Source organism: Antechinus flavipes, chromosome 2, assembly GCF_016432865.1.
Source record: "Antechinus flavipes isolate AdamAnt ecotype Samford, QLD, Australia chromosome 2, AdamAnt_v2, whole genome shotgun sequence".
Lineage (NCBI taxonomy): Eukaryota > Metazoa > Chordata > Mammalia > Dasyuromorphia > Dasyuridae > Antechinus > Antechinus flavipes.
In genome coordinates this window covers 562,770,103-562,793,125 of record NC_067399.1, presented here as the reverse complement: position 1 = coordinate 562,793,125, position 23,023 = coordinate 562,770,103, and positions in this window count along the sequence as shown.

Below are 23,023 nucleotides of genomic sequence, written 5' to 3'. Positions count from 1 at the left end.
CAGTTACAGGAATAGCCAGTAAAAATGCATAGAATGGAGAAGGATATTCTTAGGAGTATCATATCTAAGTCATAGGGTTAGGTTTCATCAGGAAACACAATTTCTGGATAATTAATAACCAATTTATCAATTAAACAGGCTGATAATCAATAAATTGATGAACAGTGGTTTCTCTCAGTAACCAGACATCTAATGGTGACACTGAATGTCTTAACATACTTTTAGAAAAGGAGGGTGCCCTGATAAGTGAAAATCAACCTTAATTAGTGAGCAATTAATGAGACATATTAATGAGGAGATGAGCTAAAGTCTTCAATTCCTCCTGCTGAGAATATAACTTGATCATGAGATTCAACCACCTCCAGCAATCTGAACAAAGGAACATATCTTTATCCAGACTCCTCTGATCATTTTTTTTTTTCCTTCATGAGCTGAATTACACTAAATTCCAGTGGAGGAGTACAAGGGCATAGAATTGATGCTCTGGAGCTGAAATTCATCTAGATTAGATTCCATTTTTACTCTAAACAGCAGTAAGTTCTCTTAGTTGAATGGGATCCCACCCAAGATGGGGGAACATGTTCCAAAAGGATTTACAGAATTCAATAACAATGTCCTTCAAAGACTGATTGGCTTGCAGAAACTGGCCCCTGGATAAGGAAAGAAAGAGAAAAAGCTTAAATCCTAAAATAATTGGTTCTTAATAAAATATAAAAATAATTTCCTCCAATCACTTTTTAGGATAATTTCGAATAGCTGGACAAACCACAACACTATTTTTAGGCTAGAAAATAGGAATACAAGAATTGTTCCTTATTATGTTAAAAAGATCTATAAATATTGCTCTCTTTGGAGCATGTTACTTAGGACTCAGGCAGCCTCTCTATTGGTTTTTCACTGACAGAAGACAAGGATCCCTGAGGCAATGGCAATTGGCATGGCCACGAAAATATGCACTTGATTAAGTGACTCTGAGACTAGATCTGTTTTGTACTTGTCTTGTTTGCAGGATTTTTTTTCCTCCAAAAGTGGTGACTGGAGAGCAATCTTGATATCTTCTATATCTTTACCCTGGTGGTTACTTCATGAACCTGAGAATTTGGGAACTCCTAAATTTCTGTGTTGATAGTCTAGGAGGATGTGAAATCTGTAACATCTCAAAAAAAGAAAGTGTTCATTATCAAGATGAGCCATGCATTCTTGGCTGGCCAAAAAGTATGGAATTTGCATGAGCTGCTCAGCTGCTCCACAGCCCAACAAAGTTTCATGTTTGTTTGTTTTATTATCACCCTTCCAAGAAAGTATTTGGTTTTTATGCTCAGTGACTGGCATATAATAGGTGCTTACTAAATGCTTTTGGAATCGAATTGAAGGACTTACATGTAACAAAATATTAATAGATACTTTATATGAGATGAAAAGGGAAATGATCTTTGAAAATATAGGTATATAAAAAAAAAGAAAATATAGGTATATATTGGATGGAACTGAACATATTTACAAGATGAATATAATGGGTTGTTATTGAGCCATAAAATATGAGAAATTCAGAGACTGGGACAGATCCAAAAGAACTGGAACAGAATTTTAAATAAAGGAGTAGTACTAAAAGTATGATATGAATAATGACCACAACAATGTAAAGAAAAAATAAACTAAATGACCTCAGCAATCAATGTGATGTAATGACTATGAAATGACAATGTAATGACTAATCTTTTCAGAGGAAGCTAGAAGGTTCAGTGGATAGAGTGCTGAGAATGGAATCAGAAATACCTGTGTACAAATCTGGTTTTCATCACCAACTAGCTGCATAAACTGTTTGCCTTAATTCACTATAAAAAGAAGTGGTAAACTACTCCAGTATTTTACCAAGAAAACCCCATAGACAGTATTGGTGAGCTAAGGTCCACCAGGACATAAGTCTGATGTCACTGAATGATTCAACAACAATGACCAATTTTAATTTCACAGGAGGATGAGTAAAAAATGAAAAAAAAATTCCCTCTTCTCAAATGAGAAATCATAGACTACAAGTATAACTGAAAATGCTTATTGAATGGATTACCATTTGGTTTTGCTTGGCTGTTTTTCTTTGTCACCAAATAAGCTGTGATAATCACAGCTTATAGCAGGAAGATTATTGGACAATGACAGTCATGTTTAAAAAGAAGAGAAAATATAGTCAAAATTATGATCACATAAACACAACATGATGTGAATAAAATATAAATGGTGAGACAACAAAACTCTGGTCAAACTGTCAAAATTTAAGGATACATCCTTTGTGTCAACAATTTTCTCAGTGGGTATACTTTGTAGGGAGCTTGTTTGGATACCTGTAAGGAGAATATGCATATATATGTGTATGACATGTGTATGTATATATGTTTGTATTATAAGTATATAAACAAATATATACATATACATACAAGTACATGTATATAACTTAAATATAGTATTATATATTATAAGGGTACATGGATATGAATATCAAAATACACATTTTTAAAAGAAAGAGTACTAAGAGTTGTGTATAATAGGAGCTTAATAAATGTTTGTTGAATTTTTTTTTGTTGAAAACTAGCTCTTATTATATCTCTAGACTTAAAGTTCAAGGCTACATTTAGAAAAATAACTAAATTTTTCTTTCACACGTATCTAATTTATTTTTCTACTTTTTTTCCACTACAAGAGGCAAAAAGAAAGCATAGTTCTTGCAGTTCTTCACTGTTAAAACACAGTCTAAATTGTATTCTACTTAAAATTTAATGCTTAAACCTTTATTTTTTATAGTTTGTTAAATATGAAGGAATAAAATACAAAAGGATATTCAAAGATAGCACCCTAAGTTTTTTGCCCTAATGTGTCCTTGGAATGTGTAATAAAAAATACCCTTTATCTCCCCTTGTTCAGGTTTTTAAAATGGAGCTGATTACTAATTACTAAAATGGAATATGAAACATAAGAAGCTCTACAGAGCTAACTCCATGAGTAGTTAAATCATCAAATCTAAATTGTCATAGAATGAATGTGTTTTCTGTATGCCAATTTAGCAGAATATGGAAAGTGGGTTTATCAGTTATGAGGTCCTCAATGACAAATCTCCCAAGTCTGAAAGGAACTTCTACTGGTTGAATGATGACAAGGATGAGGAATCACAGATTCCATGTGGAAAAAACTGAACCTTGGCTTTTCTTCTGAATTTTGGGATGTTTATGGTATGACTATTAAATACCAAAGAAAAATTCCCATTAATAACAATGCTGTTTATTTTATTCAATGTGAACCTCAAAAGATATAATAAAAAGCAATGTACAATATTTAATATATTTTTCTTAAATGGTTTTGTTATTGAGCATTGTTTTAAAAAATATATAGTTGATGTTTAAATTAGATAAAAAGGCAACTTAGATTTTATTTAGAGGAGGAAACATAGAAGAGCTCTGAACAATTCAGTGTTGATGAAGAAAAAGAGATAACTTTTGTGCTTTGTAAAAAAGCACAGGATTTTATTGTGTATTCCTGCTACATGTTCATAATATAGACAGAAATAAAGACTTGAAGAATAGACTTTGTTTTCTTTGTTTATCTTTTGCTCTTCCTCAATATCATTTACATTAATATAAAAGGTTTTAGAGAATGAACTGAACTTGGTGGCCTAAAGCTTCATATAACTCTGATCTTTGTTTATATTTTGATTTTGATTTGATACCCTTCTTTCCCTCAGATAGGTTTTTAGAAGCAAAAATGATTGAAATTAAATGGGAATTTAAAGGAAACTTCCAATTCCCAGTCAAATGATTGTTTTGAACAATGAAGTATCAAACTGAATGAATGGAACTGAATGCCTCAATGAGAAAACAAGAATCAAAATTTAGATTGCTGTAGTCATTGACTATTTTGTTCTGTGAACTTAAACTGTACCACTTATCAACTTCTCTATTTCTTAGCCAGTACCGAATGGTTTTGATGACCATTGCTTTATAATACAATTTTAGATCTGGTACAGATAAGCCACATTCATTTGCTTTTCTCTTCATTAATTACTTTGAAATTATTGACCTTTTGTTCTTCCAGATGAATCTTGCTGTATTTTTCCCCCAGGTCAGTAAAATAGTTTCTTGAGAGTTTGATTGGTATAGCACTAAATAAAAAGATTAATTTATGGAGTATTGTCATTTTTATTATATATGTCTTTATTATATTTGCTCACTATCTAAGAGCACTTGATGTTTTTCCAGTTGTTTAGATCTGACTTTATTTGTGTAGAAAGTGTTTTGTTGTTTTTCTCATATAGTTCCTGACTTTCCTTGGTAAATGGATTCTCAAATATTTTATACTATTGACAGTTATTTTAAATGGAATTTCTCTTTGTATCACTTACTGTTGGATTTTGTTAGTGATATGTAAAAATGCTGATGATTTATGTGGATTTATTTTGTATCTGCAGCTTTGCTAAAGTTGTAGATTATTTATTACTTCGGGGGGTGGAAAAAAGATGGTAGAAATGATACACGTTTCTCTCTGACCTTCTCCTACAACCCTCAGACTAATTAAGCAAATCCAGTCTCTGAACTAAATCTGGACCAGCAGAATTGTAGTGCAACAAATTACCAGCAGAAGATAATTTTGAAGATCACTAGAAAAGGTCTGTTTCAATTGGAAATGGCAGGGAAGTGGCCAGCACAAGCAGCTGAGCACAAACACCAGTGCAGACAGTACAAAGTCCTGGGAGGGAACAGACACCACATGGCAGGGATTTATGGGAAGTAATCTACAGCATCAATGTTGGCTACTTTGCCCTGCCTCAAAGCCTGTAGATCAGCAGAGAAGTTAAAAAAACCTCCCACACCAGAATCTCAAAGGACCTAGCCACACCCACCCAGCACCAAGAGTGAGTCAGCAATGACCCAGCACTACCTCAGCCACTAATAGAGCCTTGTAGAGGAAGCTTGGAAAACCTCCCCTGCCCTAAAAGCAGACCTTAACTTTTTTTTTATAAAAATGAGTAAAAATGTAAAGAGAACTCTGATGATAAACAGCTTCTATGATGAAAAAGAAGAACAGATATTGAACCCTAAGGAGACTAAAAGTAGATCACCTCCAGATGAAGCCCCAAAAGGTGATATAACTTGGTTCCCATCACACAAGGCTCTCCAAGAAGAAATTTAAAAGAATTTTAAAAGAGAGCTAAAAGGAAAATGGGGAAAGGACATGAAAATTTTGCAAGAGGATTTGGAAAAGGCATATAACTTATTAAAAAATAGATTTAATAAAATGGATAAAGAAAACAACAACCAGAAAAACAGAGTTTGTGAAACAGAAAAAGGAAATAGCTCCTTAAAAACCAGAATTTGTGAAATGGAAAAAAAATTCATAAAATAAAACAACTCATTTAAAAATTCAATTGGACAATTACAAAAAGAAGTTAAAAAAAGTAAATGAAGGAAATAATTCATTAAAATTCAGAATTGAACAAATGGAAATGAAAGACTCAATGAGACAACAAGAATCACTCAAGCCAAACCGAAAAAGAAAAATTGGAAAAAAAGAATGTAAAAAACCTAATTGGGAAAATTGACCTGGAAAATAGATCTAGGAGAGACAATATAAGGATTATTGGATTCCCTGAAATCCATGATGAAAAAAAAAGAGCCTAGACCTTATTTTTCAGGAAATCATCAGGGCTGACCACATTAGCACTCAGAATGCTTTAGAATCAGCTGGAGTCAGGATGAGCAAAAGCCCTTGATCTTTATTCTTTGTGGATATGAGACTAATGGCAACACAAATCTGGCCAGGAGTCACTCTGGCTTTCTTACTCCACCCTTTTCTCCTTCTTCCTCATCTCTCTATACACCAATACCTGCACAGTATGGTGGGGTGGGCCATTTTCCAAAGAAATGCTAATAGAGTATTGTCCAATTGGTAATTAGCCTTAAGTGCTTGCTTGTCCAAACCTCAGTGCATAAATCTCCCGCTTTCTTTTGTTTTTTTTTGTTTTTGTTTTTGTTTAGACACAGGTAGTCACACCATCCTTGACTTCTCAGGGAGGTGAGAGCCCCCAAAGGGAGGTGATCATCCCCTCCCTGACTTCTCAAAAAAAGAGGCAAAAACACAGAAAAGGAGGTGATCATGCCCCCTCCCCTGACTTCTCAGGAAGGGAGATGAAAAGTACCAAAGAGAAGTGGGGATTGCTAGTGGGTTTCTGGGCTGAAGGATCTTATTAGAAATAAGTATACACAAACCCATCAGCATGGGAGGTATTTCACAAGCACATAGAAATAACACACAGGCTATTAGTGATGACTCTCCCCACAGTTAGTGCAAGTTTGATGTGGTAACAAACATGAATTGTACATGCAAGTAGCAGCATAACAAACAATATAAATCAACATGATATTGTAAAAGATTTCCAGAAGGTGGGTATGTAAACAACAGTCACATATATGCCTTCTTCAGCAACAATCTATTGTCCATTGCTTCATGTGTCAGGCAATCCAATGATCCACCACAAGTTTTTGAAATCCTGCAAGTCTTTTTATATGTTAGGGAATCCAATGATTCCAGCAGATTTTTAAGTCCTGCAATAATTTTATCATTTCTCAGAAAATCCAATGATTCCTGGGGGCTTTCAAGTCCTACAACAGTCTTATCATGTCTCAGAGAATCCAATGATTCCTGAGAGTTTCGAAGTACAACAATTTTTGATGTCCATGAGTCAAATGTCATAACTGCCATATTCTTTCAGTGGAGGGTACGTCAGCAACGGAACCACCCAATGTTTCTTGGGTCTTCTCCTTTGTTTCAAGGGTCTGTCTCTCTCCAATGGACAAGGCAAATATGGCTCATTGGCACCCATCTGATTCCTTCTCCACCTGTAGAGATACAAGCAAACCCTCTCCCCCAAGCAGTTAACTTATCTGGTCCCTTCCATTCACCACTTCCTGGGTCTCTCCACATCACCTGGCAATTATCTAAAGATAGTGGAGCTGCTAGCACTGGACACTGCCCTTCTGGTGGGTTATAAAACCTGTCTGCCAGAGCCAGTGCATCTTTGTCAAAAATCAAGAAGTTAATAGTATAAAGACCTAGATTTAGAAGTTCTCTCAGGTTACCTGTGTCTCCTCCTTTCCTTTGTTTTTGGAGGAGCATCTTGATGTCTCTGTTTCTCCTCTCTACTATTGCCTGTCCTTGAAGATTAAGAGGCATGCCAGTGGTGTGTAAAATCTTATACTGTGCACAAAAGTGTGCAAAATGTTTAGAAGTATATGCAGGTCCATTGTCTGTTTTTATTGCTTGTGGCACACCCATAATTGCAAATGCTTATATAAGGAATTCAGTGACCACTCAAGCTATCTCTTTTGCTGCTGGCATTGCAAAAGTGAATCCTGAAAAGGTTTCTACCACAACATGGATAAAAGATAAGCGACAAAAAGATTTGTAATGGGTCACATCTATTTGCCAGATTTCATTGGGTCTCAAACCACGAGGGTTCTTCCCTGAAGTCAGTGTAGGAGCATAGAAAGGAAGGCAAGCTGTACAGGCTTTTACTATGCTCCTAGCTTCCTCTCTTGTTATTCCAAATTGTAAACATAAAGCTAGAGCAGTCTGATTATATTTAGAATGAGATTCTTAGGCTTCTTGAAATAAAGGAGTATTGACCAACATAATTAAAAAGCTATCTGCCTTTGAATTACCATCAAAAATAGGACCTGGAAGTCCACTGTGAGAGTGGACATGCAAGATATAAATCTTCCCTGGATGTTTTCTCACTTGTTCTTGAAGTTCCTTAAAGAATTGATATATATTAGAGGCTGCAAATTTTATTTCGGCTGTGGCAATTCTTTGTACCACACCTACTGAATAGGCCGACTCAGATATTCTATTTATATCTCCTGGATAATAAATAAGATCTAGAATGATTTCATACAATTCATTCTGCTGAGTGGACTGAAAAGGAGTTCTGACTACTCTGTTTATAGTTAAGTCACAAGAGTATACAGCACAAATATTATGTTTGGATGCATCTGTAAATATAGTTGGTCCTTTAAGAGGAACTTTAGAAACCTTTTCTTCAAGAATCCATTACCAATTATGTAATAGTTTGGTTATCTTTAATGGAGACCTGTGTGTAAAATTTGGAGCCATGGGTAATAAAATTTGCCACTCTGGGATGAATTCACAGAACACATTAATTTGTGTATTAGTATAAAAGGTGTATATCTTGTCAGGTCTTATCCCAGATAATTGTACAGCTCGCTTAATGGTCTTTAATAAAATTCTAGCCACAAGCACTGGTTAAGGAATAAGGCTTTGTTCGGGAGGTTCACCCACTCTATCACACTGTCTCCTTGATGAAGGACTGTTGTGGGTGACTCTTTTGTAGCAAAAACTGATATTTCCAAGGGTTTTTGAGTGACTCTTTCAACCACATTGGATAAAGCCAGTTCAACATCTCTCAAAGCCTCTTGAGCTTCTTTTGTAAGCTGATATATGGTGAGTTTAAAGCACTGTCTCCCCTTAAAATGTCATATAACGGTTGCAATAGATAGGTAGTCAAGCCTAACACTGGACGCATCCATTGGATATCTCCTATCAGTTTCTGAAAGTCATTTAAGGTGTTTAGCTTCTCTGTTCTTAAGAACAGTTTTCGTACTGTAAGCACATTAGGGCATATTTCATATCCCAAATATTGAAAAGGAGCATGTCTTTGATTTTTTTCTGGAACTATGTGAAATTTGTAGTTCCTTAGTATTTCTATGGTCTTTTGTAGACATGCTTCTAACATTTGTTCCTCAGGTGCACATCCAAATATATCATCCATATAATTGAATAACATTACTTTTGGAAATGCTTTTCTTACTGGACTAAGAGCAGCAGCAACATACATTTGACAGATAGTAGAGTTGTTTTTCATTCCCTGTGGTAAAACTGTCCATTCATATCTTTTATAAAGCTCAGCTAAGGTAATACTGGGCACTGAAAAGGCAAATCTTTTCATATCCTCTTTATCTAGAGGGATAGAATAGAAACAATCCTTGATATCTATAACCCAAAGAGACCATTCTCTAGGCAATTGAGTAGGACATAGAAGTCCAGGCTGAAGAGTTCCCATAGTTTCCATCTGTTCATTTACCTTTCTTAAATCAGTCAATATCCTCCATTTTCCAGATTTCTTTCTTACAACAAATATTGGGGAATTCCAAGGACTTAGAGAAGATTGTAAATGCCCTTGTTCAAGCTGCTCCTGTACTATATCTAATAAGGCCTGAATTTTATCGCTACCTAAGGGCCACTGTTTTATCCACATTGCTGTATCAGTTTTCCATTGGTTAGGAACAGGTGAAAGTATTGGCAGGCCTTCAAGAGCAGCTCTGCCTAAAAAACCGAAGTACTCATTTTTAACCCTAATTGTTGTGAAACGTCTTTTCACCACAGATTGATGGGGATTTTTTCAACTATAAAAGGAGTAAAAACTACTGTTTCACCTTCAAAAGTCCATCTCAAAGAGGTAGCACTAACTTCAGCTGCTATTGATCCTCCTCCGCCAGACAGGTAGGTTTCTGCCTTAATCTTTGGCCATGACTGGGCCAGTTGGCACCTCTAATGACTGTACAATCTGCACCAGTGTCTACCAATCCTTCTAATGGCAGGCCATTTATATAGATAGCAAGCATAGGTTGGTCAGCTTTCACAGCTGCTGTGCAGAATATTCCTGATTTTGTTTCTTGGAGTCAGAATCTAGGCAACTATCACCAGAGTGCTTATTAGGAGTCTGTATCAGTAAACCTGATACTACTACTTCTCCTGGGTGATAAGTCACACATTGTCTACCTGTATTAGCGACTGGGATATTATCTACACATTCCCCAGTTTCCCATATCAGTGTATGGATGGATGCTGTTTTGTATGTACTTTCAGGAGGTGAAATGGTCAAGCCTACTGTGCCTGGAGGCAAGGGATCCATAGATTGAAGAGGAACAGATTTAACTTCTCAGGGGTATCTCAGTTGTCCCAGCTGCATATAACTCTATTCTCCCTATAACTCTATTCTCCCCAATTGTAATCCCTTTCTCCTATCAGTTTGCTTCCTGGCTGAATGATTGTGTAATCCCTTTCTCCCATCAGATGGCTTCCTGGCTGATTGGTTATCTCTGGATACTGGTTATACTGGACTTCTAGGCACTCTCTGGGTGTAACATCAGCTGCCATCATGCCCTGGAGCTGGGCCCCTCATCCCGTTTCCCTGAATCAGTCTACATTTTGAGGCCCAATGGAAGCCTCTGTTGCATTTTTATTATTTATTATTATTTAACACTTAATTTAAGCATTAACTTAGCTGAGTATTATAAAAGAAATGAATGGACAGTTTTGCCACAGAGAATGAAAAACAACCCTACTATGTGTCAAATGTATGTTGCTACTGCTCTTACTCCAGTAAGAAAAGTATTTGCAAAATGTTTGCATTTGGGTCTTGTTCTCCCTCCCCTGTTTTCTCACTCTGTCTCTATGCCAACATTGAGCTTTCAGATGCCCTACTTTACCACATTGAAAGCATTTACCAGTATCTCTGGAAGTCCCTTGCCAGAAGGGACCCTGTCTTCCCATGTTCGGATCTTGGGGAGTCTGCATCATAGCCTGGCTATAAAAGGCATTTGTGCCCATTGTGGCACAATGTCTTATGATCTCATCTAAAGGAGCATCCTTGCACAATCCTAGTATGATTCTTCTACAAACCTCATTAGCATTTTCTTTAGCAAGTTGCCTTATTATAATGTCTGTTAATGCATTTTCACCATTAGTTCACATGACAGCTGTCTGCAAACATCCCACAAAATCAGCAAAGGATTCATGTGGCCCTTGTGTTATCTTTGTGAAAGCTTCATCTTTGTCATTTTTATTGTGGAGCGAAGTCCACTCTTTGATAGCAGCCACAGCAATTTATTCATATGCTGCTATGGAGTAATTAATCTATACTGAAATTTCTGCATAAGAACCTACACCTATTAGTTGGTGATTGAAGTATTAACTCCACTTTGACTATTTTGTTGCACTTGTATTCTACAGAGCTCACTATCTTCAGAAAGCTACAACAAGTTTTGTCTAGGTTCTAAGTATGTCCTTGCTATAGATTTCCAGTCACTAGGGGTTAAGATTTCATAAGCCAAATTCTGTAATAACATCTTAACATAAACTGATGTAGCCCCATAAAGAGTGCAAGCCTTTTTCAGGTCTTTGAGGATTTCTAAATCAAAAAGAGCGTATCTTCTACTTTCTTGACCTGAAGGGTTAAACTGTTGAATCACAGGATATATATGTAGTTTTAACTTACCTATATCCTTCCCTTCTTCTGTGGCCTTAAGTACTGCCTTTTGCAATCTAGTCATAGGAGGGGGTAGTTGCTGGGGGGGGAGGTGCTGGTGACATCACTGCCCCTCCCACTACTCCTCCTCCCTCCATCCTGGAAGGTGTGGTTGATGGGGGAGGATCAATTATCTGCTCTGTAGGCAGGGTTGAAGCTGCCTGGTGAGATGGAAAGTCACCACACCCTTGAGCCTCACTTAAATCTCCATGCCCTGTGGGGATATGGTCATTAAACTGTTCTTTGTCTTTGTTCTCTTTTTCCTCATACTTCTTCATCTAGCTGTTCTGAAAACTTTTCTTTTTTTCTATAACTTGCAGGATTTTTTAAGGCCAATTGTATTATGTTGTGTGTATGTGTGTGTGTATATATGTGTGTGTGTGTGTGTGTGTGTGTGTGTGTGTGTATGTATGTGTGTGTGTGTATATATATATATATATATATATATATATATATATATATATATATTTAAAATGTTTCTTTGGAAATTGACAAGTAACCATTAATATTCACATAGTTGATCTCCTACATGTTTCCAATTATCTAGCATAATTTCTTCATCATTGAAGAACCAAGGGGACATACATTCTAATGTATCCAGGAATCCATCAATCTGCTCTGAATTCATAAATAAACCCTGTGTCTTTATCAGTCTGAGTATGCTTCCTGCAGATCTCCTTTGGGGTGGGGTTGGGGATGGGTATGGGGCTGGGGTTGGGGGAGAATCTTTTCCCAATATCTGCCCCATTTCAGCTAAAAAAGGTTGTTAATTTAGCTTTTAACAAAGTAAGTTCCCTGTTTGTCTATTAAAATACTCACCCTATTTCCTGGTCACCGGGGACTTCTTCAGTGAAAGTGGGGTCCTTGGTCCCATGTTCAGGCGCCAAATGTAATGACCATGTTAGCACCCAGGATATTTTAGAATCAGCCGGAGTCAGGATAAGCAAAAGTCCTTGATCTTTATTCTTTGTGGAGGTGAGACTAATGGTGACACAAATCTGGCCAAGAGTCACTTTGGCTTTTTTACTCCATCCTTTTCTCCCTCCTCCTCATCTCTCTATACACCAATAGATCGAACCCCCACACAGAATGTGAGGAAGGCCATTTTCCAAGCAAATGCTAATAGAGTATTGTCCAATTGGTAATTAGCCTTAAGTGCTTGCTTGTCCCAACCTCAGTGCATGAACTCAAGAGTTTCAACCCTTTACAATCATCAAAGAGAACTGCCCGGATGATCTAGAATCAGAAGATAATATGACCATTGAAAGAATTCACCAAACATCTCCTGAAAGAGACCCTAAAATTAAAACCCCAAGGAATATCATGGCTAAATTTCAGAACTATCAGACCAAGGGAAAAATATTACAAGCATCCATAAAAAAGCAATTCACATACCAAGGAGTCACAATAAGGATTACTCAGAACCTCGCAGCTTCCACTTTAAAGGATCTAAGGTGCTGGAATCATATATTCTAAAAAGTGAAGAAACTTGTAATGCAGCCAAGAATAAATTACTCTATTAAACTAAGCATTTTCTTTCAGGGTAGAAAATGGACATTCAATGAAACTGGTGAATTCCATCTATTTTTTGATGAAAAGACTAGAGCTAAACAAAAAAATTTCACCTCCAAATATAGAAATCAAGAGAAGCATAAGAAGATAAAAATAAAATAAAAAAAACCTCTTCAGAACTATTTCTGTTATGGGTATACATAGAGAATACATATATAATCTGATTTTACTGTTATAATATATAAAAAAAGAAACTAGAGGTGGAAAGAAATTATAACAGAAAAAAGGGGAACTGGAGGTAAAACGAGGGCAATTACATCTCAGGAAGAGGCAAAGAAAACCTATTATAATTGAGGAAATGAAAGGATGGTGATGAATATTGTGTGAATCTTACTCTCATCAGATTTGGCTCAAAAAAAAGAATATTAGATATATTTGGTTTTACCGAGAAACTTCTCTTACCTTATAGAAAAATGGGAGGGGGAAAGGCAAAAAAAGAAGAGGTAAGCTTAATAGAAGAGAAAACAGAATTAGTAGGAGAAAGACATAAGAAAGGAGGAGGGTCCTTTAAAGAGGGAGAACTGCTTGAGGCAAGTAGTGTTCTTAAATAAAATACTGTGGAGGAGAGAAAGGGGAAAAGGAAAGAGAAAAGTATAATTTGGGGTAAATAAGATGGCAGGAAATATAGAATTAATCATTTTCACTGTAAATGTGAATGAGGTGAACTCTCCTATAAAATGTAAGTGGATAGCAGACTGGATTAAAAGTCACAAGAAACACATTTAAAGGAGAGCAATACATACAGAGTAAAGGTAAAAGGCTGGAGCAGAATCTATTGTGCTTCAGATGAAGTTAAAAAAAAAGCAGGGGTAGCCATCCTGATCTCAGATCAAGCAAAAGCAAAAATTGATCTGATTAAAAGAGATGAGGAAGGAAACTATGTATTGCTAAAGGGTACCATAGATAATCAAGCAATATCAATATTAAACATATATGCACCAAGTGGTGTAGCATCTAAATTCCTAATGGAGAAGTTAAGAGAGCTACAAAAAGAAATATATAGCAAAACTATAATAGTGGGAGATCTCAATCTTTCTCTCTCAGTACTATATAAATCAAATCACAAAATAAATAAGAAAGAAGTAAAAGAGGGAAATAGAATACTAGAAAAACTAGATATTGTAGATCTTTGGAGAAAATTGAAAGGAGACAGAAAGGAGTACATAACCTAAGATGGTTATGGAGGAACACCTACAAAAATATAGATTGCCCAGATTAACAGAGGAGGAAGTACATTGCTTAAATAGTCCCATTTTAGAAAAAGAAACAAAACAAGCTATTAATCAACTCCCTAAGAAAAAAATTCTCAGGACCAGATGGATTTACATGTGAATTCTACCAAACATCTAAAGAACAATTAACTCCAATACTACATAAACTATTTGAAAAAATAGGAAATGAAGGACTCCTACCAAATTCCTTTTATGACACAGACATTGTACTGATACCTAACCAGGTAGGACAAAAACAGAGAAAGAAAATTATAGACCAATCTCCTTAATGAATATTGATGCAAAAATCTTAAATAAAATATTAGCAAAGAGATTACAGAAAATCATCCCCAGAATAATATACCACAACCAAGTAGGATGTATACCAGGTATACAGGGCTGGTTCAATATTAGGAAAACTATTAGCATAATTGTCTATATCAATAATCAAATTAACAAAAACCATATGATTATCTCAATAGATGCAGAAAAAGCCTTTGAGAAAATCAACACACATTCCTAATAAAAACAGTAGAGATTATAGGAATAAATGGACTTTTCCTTAAAACAGTCAGATTCCTTAAACAGCATCTATTTAAAACCATCAGTAACCATTGTATGTAAGGGGGTTAAACTAAATAATATCTAGGTTTAATAATGGTGTTTTGAACATGTTGAGCATAAATAAGAGAATCAACCCCGGGCCAGAAAGATTCCAGAATTGCAGGGATATGTTTGATTTCATCTTTATCTGTGAAGACAGTCCATGACAAGGTAATAGAACATTAAAATTCCAGAGATCATGAGACTCTCAATCCAGTCCAGGTGATCAATATCAACATTCAGTACAATGAAGAAGAAGCCACTGTAGGAGCCTTTCTCATTTGTGAGCTCTGTCAGTGTATATAGCAGAGAGAAGACATGGAAACCAAGATACATAAACAATTACTGAAATTGGAGGAAAGTGATAGCCCCATACACTTTGTTTTTACTGAAGCCCAAACTCTTTTTTCTTCATAGTTGAAAGAAGTCTATGTCTGTTTCAGAAATTTGCAGCCAGTCCATGTGATTAATGTGGACTTTCAGGACAATGAGTAAAAAGCCACTATAGAAGCTTATCCGTGTATACAACAGACAGAAGACATGAAAACCAAGATTGATAAATTGTTACCAGAATTTGAGGAGGAAAGTAGTAAGACTGTCCTCCACACAATCTGCTTTTGCTGAAGCCCAAATTTCTTTCCTTCTTAGTTGAAAGAAGCATGTGTGTCAAGTTTTTTTACTGTTCCCTTCTCCTCCAGAAGATCAATTTCCAATGTTCCTTTCCTTAATACTTTATATTCCCTTCACGGTGTTTGTTTTTCTCATCTCACTTTTCTTTGCTATTAATTATAACATTTTTTCCCTTTTAATAAATATTTATTTTGTATTTTTCAAACTTTAAAAAAAAAAAGAAAAGAAAAGAAAAAAAGCAATTTTCCAATACAGAAAACATCCCCACCCCCAGTTTGAGCTGATTAGAATTCCAAAGTGCAGTAGTAACTTGATAACTTATTTCGATGCTAACAGCCTTAGTGAATAGAATATAATGATAAGATACAGTTACCATTATGTAACTAATATTTTGATCAATGAACCTATATAGCCTTCCCTGCCCCATTCTTCTGTTCTCTGCTTCCCTATTTCCCTCCATCCCTTTCTCTTCCCCACCTCCCTCTTTCTCTCCTGAATTTAAAGTAGAAGAAAGTTTCATATATTCATTGCTCAACTACAAAAAAGCCAGTATGAGAAGCAAGAAGACCTGGATTCAAATCCCATTCCTAACACACATTGGCTTTGTGACCCTAAATAAATCTTTTAACTTAAGAGTCTTCTAAATAACAATCCATTATAATAGAATTTTTAAGTTAAAAGTTAAAAGATTGTATAATATAATTATAATTATATTTTACATAATAAAATTATATTTATATATAATATATTTAAATTTAATATTTAATAATTTAATAATAAAAATATTAAATTTAAATATATAATGTATAATTATATATTATAATTATTAATTAGAAAGAAGGTGTTGGCTTGCTTTGTTAAAGGGAATTTCCTCATCTCATGACAAAAACAAAAAACAAAAAAAACAGGTCTATCCTGACTCTTGATATATTTTGTTTTTTACATTGTTATGCCACAGTTCTCTTTTATGGTCCTGACTCGGTTTTCCTAATTATCCTAATTATTTCCTAATAATCCTGCCTCGATTTCCTTAATTGTTCTGCCTCAGTTTATAATTGTTCTACTCAGTCCTGAGAAACCACCCCTTCCTCTTAATCAGAATATTTGATAAGGATAAAAGATCTTATATTTTAGAATATCAGAATGCCTTTCCCCATCCCAAACCATTAGATCTATCATCTGATCATCAGATCATCAAATCATCAATAACATCAGATACCGTCTTATCAAGATGCCTCTCCCATCTTCAGGGTGCCTCTCTCATTATGTTATCCCCCTCACCTGTGGCTCACCCCACCCTGTAATCACATTCCTACTCTCAGCATCCTGATTTCTCCCCTGCCTGTCTACCCCCTGAGTCTGAGCCACATGTATATAGGTCATTGAGAACTCCCATTGTTTTCTGGATTCTTGGAGACTATAGTCTCATTCAGCCCTGGGACCAAACTATGGATGCATTTGGTCCCAGTAAATCTCTCCCTTTTAAATAAATCATCAAATACTCTCTAATCTCTATCTTGCCTCAGTTTCTCTGGCATTACAACATCAGTTTCATTTTATAATATATTTATTTCTACTACATACTTCAGGGAGCTATTGTGACTCCCCAGAACAGTTAGTTTAGCTTTTTCTGGCAGCAATTTTTCCACTGCCTTGGAAAATTTAGCAACCTAAGAGGAAGATAAATATTACAGTAAATCAAACCAGTGCTGAAGGTGTTATGCTACAGTTCTTTTTTAACTGTCCTGACTCAGTTTCCCTGCACTAGTTTCCCTTCTCTCAGTTTCCTTAACTGTTCTGTCTCAATCCCCTAAGCTGTAAAACTCCCCTTCTGGTCCATTAAGCCTGGGGACCATTTGCTCTGGGGTTATAAATTGTTAATGCAAGCAAGATAAACAAGAGAGTAGGCCTCCTGACTCTTTTTTGTCCTCAAGAATTTACAATATCCCTCTAAAATATTCCAAGATACCTCACTGGCATCTTTATTTCTGTGTATTCAGATGTCCTGTCTCTGTTTTTTGGGATTTGTGGCCTCCCCTATCTGACAGAAATTTTTGTACCCTTTCCCTCTTCTTTGTTTCTAAAAGGTATTTAAGGGTTTGAGATTCTCCCATTCATCACTGGATGCTGGATGCTGGACGCTGGATTCTTTGAAATGACAGTCTCCTCCAGCCCTGGGACCAACATGGATCCTTTGGTCCCAGTATATCTTTCCAAGCTAATCCTGTCTGACTGGATAATTTGAAACGAGAGTCCTGTCCAGTCAATTATGCTCTCCAATTAATAAAATATTTAAAACTCTCTAATCTCTCTCCTGCCTCAGTTTTTCCGGCATTACAGAGGCAGGAGGAATTGATTTCAAATCCCAATCTCAGACACTTACTAGCTGTGTTAACTTGCCCATATTCTTTAAATCTGATGAAAGAAAGAAAGAAAGAAAGAAAGAAAGAAAGAAAGAAAGAAAGAAAGAAAGAAAGAAAGGAAGGAAGGAAGGAAGAAGGAAGGAAGGAAGGAAGGAAGGAAGGAAGGAAGGAAGGAAGGAAGGAAGGAAGGAAGGAAGAAAAAACAAGAAAGGAAGGAAGGAAGGAAGAGAAAAAACAAGAGAGAGTAAGGAGGAAAGGAGGGAGGGAGAAAGAAAGAAGAGGGAGAGAAGCAAAGGAAGAAAAGCAAATTTAATAAATTTACCAAAAGCTTTGAAGATAAAGTTATGAGAAAATCCATTAGATTCTAGTCATGTAGCTTATAGGGCTAATGGCTCTGAAGGAAAAAGTGAGGCTAGTAACTTTGAATATCCCTTCCTCACTTAAATCCAATTCACTTGCACATCATAGCATCACCCTCCTTTCCCCCCAGATGTTATGGTCCTTTAGAAGGATGAAGTATGAATAACAACCCCCACCACCACTACAATAACCTTACCAAAAATTTTAATGACAAAGTAGCTAATTGACTAGTATAAGCAAACTAGTAGGCCAATAGGGCCTAAATTCCTATCTAGCTACTCTAACCATGAATCAGTGACTGACTACATGCATCATGGTAGTAGTCCTGGATCAATTAGTTGTAATTTAAACAGGTTATAATTAATTACCTTTTTAAAGACATGTGGTCCACACTTTAATGAATTTCTAGAAATGTGGACCACTATTGAAAATCTTGCATGTCTGCATTAAAGTGATAAAGAATTAAGAGAAATAGAAGCATTTGTACTTGCCCTGCAGGGTGAGGACTGAAGGAAAGAAAAGAAAAGGAATGAAAGGAAATTAAATACCTAATTCCTTAATTCAAAGGAGTTATTTTTATTCCCATTTCATTTAACCTTTTAAGTCCAACAAATAAATGAGCTTTGACATGATAACCCATAACTATTTGGACCAATAGTTGATTGGACCCAAGTCAAAAAAGTTAAGATCTCTTTATTCTATGCTTCATGATATTCAGCAGGACACTGCAAGAGATGACCTGTGTCTCAGATCACAAGGACTTCTTTATGTTTTCTTATGAGAAGTGATATGGTCTAGTGGATAGAAAGTTGGTTTTAGGGTCAAAAAGACCTGAGTTAAAATTCATCCTCAGGCACTTAATAACTACCTTACCCTGAACAAATCCTTTAGCATGTTTTCTAATCTGTGAAACAGGGATGATAATGTGGCATATACATCTTTCTCAAAGTAATTATGAAGATCATATAGAGGCACTTTAGGATAGTGTCATGACATTGAACATAGCCTTAGGAAGATAGGTTCAAATCAAAGCCTTTGATAATTACTGACCATTGATAGATGACTTTATCTCAGTAAACTACTTCATTTTCCTTATCTGAAGAATCAAGGTAATGACTCAGAAAGAGAAAAAGAAGAGAAAGACAATCAGTCACTCATCTACTTTCTTTATCCATTATTGTTTGTGGAGAAGTTGACAAAACATTATGATACCTAGGACTTCATCTATGGACCAAAAGAAGAAGAAATCAAGACAGAAAAGTAACCCTGCTCTCTAGTTTAAGCAGAAAGAAAAGAGAAAGAAAAGGAATAAGAGTAAGATTAAGCCTTTGCTCATCTGTTCAACACAAGGAAAAAGAAAGAGGAACCATTGAACCAGGAGAATCTTAGGCTGAATGAAAGAGAAAAGAGCAAAATCAAGCAGAAAAACAAACAAACAAACAAGAATTGTTAGTATTCAAGCCTTGCCAGTTACTAGTGGTCAAGGTAGATTACATGGTCCTTTTGTCTGGATCCAAGACTGCTGCTCCTGCTCTCTCCTGAGAGTGAAGAATTATTTCTTTTCTTTTATTACAAGCTCTACTGCTTCAATGTAGATTAATTTCCTTTTCCAAGGAAAGAGTCGGTTTTGATCAAAGGACATGTTCACATTAGAAAGCTGCTTCTCCCCACCCCATATCCAATATGGTCTGTTTTTATAGCACTCAAACTCATATCATCTAAATTTCCCATGGTGTTCCCCTCTTCCCTCCCAGAGTCATCTCTGGATGCAGAGGATTCATTCCTGATCACTCCTGTAGGATCTGGAGCCAAGAGGAGAGACAAGTTATTCTATACACTTATGAAGCCAATAAAATGCCTAGAAGGGGTCATGATAGATTTCCAAGGGTAGTTGATCAAGGGAAGATACCAAGAAACTCCAGTGTTCTACTCTTCACAAAAAAGATTTTACTCTTTCTGATCTCATGACTCCAAACAGATCTCCAATTTCACGTTTTTTCCATTCTTCAATAATAACTTACATTTGTATAATGCTTTTATGTTTGTAAAAGATTAAAAAAACCTTTATGTACATTATCTTGTTTGATGCTCAGAACAAATCCATTGTTTAAGTACTATGGGTATTAGCAGCATGTTACAGATGACAAAATGAGGCTCAGAATAATAAAGCAATATGCCCAAAACTGTCAAAGGAAGAATCTGAACTTCACCCACTGCCTGCTTACTATAATTCCAACATTCTTTTCATTGTATTATGCTGAATTCTCAACTCTCATCTCAAGTACTTTATTCTCTTTTCCTTCCCCTACTTTCAGTCACTAATTCACTTTAACAGAACATCTGTTCTGAGTTGAAAAGAATAAAGATGAAACACATCACTCACTTCTTGTCAGAGAGTTGAATTTAAGAGGTAATAAAAGACATGTTTTCAGACATGGCAAGGTAAGAATATATTTTTGCTGGACTGTGCTTATATGTATAGACGATTTTATTTCTATTTTTAAAATTGTGCATGATGATGGTAGGGATAATGAGAGAGATGGAATAATAAAATTTTTAAAATTAAAAAACTTAAGGGATGACTCTGGGAGGGAAGAGGGGAACACCATGGGAAATTTAGATGATATGAGTTTGAGTGCTATAAAAACAGACCATATCAATACAATTTATTTTAAAATTAAAATTTGTTTCATATATTCTACTATTTTCCTTTTCTTTCAACAAGGAAATATTGTAAATACTGTAATATTAGTAAGTTTTGAATATGGTTAAGTAGTTAACATTAGATCCTGCAAGACTGAAAATTATCAGAACCTAGTTGTATCACACAAAGGAGGAAAAATGTGTGTATATTCATTTTAGAATTAAATTCATTGAAGCTATTTTTTAAGTATTGGGTTTAGAGTCAAAAGTGACTTTAGAACTCATGAAACTCTTTTATATTACACTAGAGAGTCAAAGTGATGAGCCCAAGCCCAGAGTGATTAATATATAGCAGAGATAAGCCTTGAATCTGTATTTCTTAACTCCAAATAAAATATTCTTTTTACTATACAGTTCTCATTCACTTATGTTCAGCTCAGCCCAAAGGTTAGATTTAAATCAAACAATCTGGCCTATTTCCAAATTTGTCCTTAGCTAGACACAAGATTAGAAGCTTTTTCAAGAAGAAAAATTTGTTTCATTGGGTAAGAAATTAAAGATCTATTTTCCATCACAGTGACAATAAAAATCTTTCTTTGCTTTTATTTTCCGACTTGGTATTTGCCTGCGAACAAAATTGAAGCTGGCAAAGGCTGATTCATGTGAATTACTTGAACAACAGTTTCTCATTGTGTTGAATTATACTAAGGCCACTTGCTGTGAAATTTTGCCATGGCCCAGCAACAGTGGAAGATATTGTCATATTTTCCTCTCTCACATGAAATTAACCCACTTGTCTCCTATACAAAATGACAATCCTTTTTTTTAATTGAGGGAAAAAAAAACCCCTCCTACCTGAAATTAGTAGCACAGAAAGTGAACATCAAGAGAAATCAGATAACTCCTTCCCCCTTCATCTAGGAAAACTCAAGAGACTCACACATGCAAGTGGACCTGCTTGCATATAAGATATACCATGCAGGGTTTGAAGACCAGACACAGCTGAAAAGTGGTAGCATGTGGATCTCAAAGCAGCAGGAAATAAAGACAAGTCAATTTGAGACTGATACAGAAGCACAGATGGATCTAGGAAATCTCTGCTGAAAACCACAGTATCCCTTTCACTCTGGAAGGAAGCCATTAGTGCAATCTGGGACTGCTGAACCAGCATCAGGTTGATGGAGCACCAAGAGGGGGAAAAGGCCAATGCACCATGGGATTGTGGATCCACAAGGCACATGGCTATGAAATGAAAGAACAAACATAGACCTTGCCCTTTGCTGTTACTATGTCATATAGACTATGTAGTTCCTAGGTGGAGGGAAGAACTTGTCTTTTTTGCATCCTGAAACTACATAGTAATATTGTTAGCTGGAAGTTTTTTACAAATTGCTATATAAGGTAGAATCTTTTTCCCCCATGGTTATCAATTCTTTTGGAAATAAGTCCTTTTTAAACTTTGTTGTTGTGTAAATAAATTTTATTTCTAAGTTTAGTACTCTGAATAACCTAAGTACTTGTAGGGAAGCAAAAATAATGCTGACTCTACTTTGTTTTTCTAAGAAAATGAACCTGAGTATTTAAAGAGTAAGCCAGCCAAATACAATATATGGACAGTTCTATAACCCTGAAATCATTTCGTGTGGTTCTGAAGACAGACTGAATTTGCTGAAGTATAAATATGATGAGACTTGAATTCCTTAGCCGTGGAAGCCCATGAAGCAAAGACCAAAACAAAATGGTCCTTAAACCTCTGTACCATGCCTCTTTCTGCTTCAGCAGTCCCCATAGGAGACTGGAGGAAATGGGACAAATAGCACTAAGAAAAACACTTAAAAACTTTCTACAAAACTTTATTTAAATTTTGATAATCTCAATGTAAACTTCTTGACTCCAAATCAATAAGTTGAAATGTTATTGGAGGAATTAAAGGAGGTCAATATAATTTTCATTATAAAGGAAAATAAAAAACAAGACAATTGTTCCTACTGGCATGATGGCTCAAATGTTCTCTGTAGAAATGTTCTCTGATCATATTAAAACTCCCAAATAAGTAATAGTAACTGGATGGCAGATGTTTTGGGGTTGGGATGTGGGAGGAGATGGAAACAAATGTCTTAAAACATTGGGTTATAATGCTAACTTTTGTGAACCCCCCCAAATGATGTCTGCTTAGGTGGAGGTGTTTCTGCTGTGAATAATTTCAGGACACCATATTGATAGGGATGGAGGTCTTTAATCTCATCAGATAATTTAGATAAGACCAAGGATTT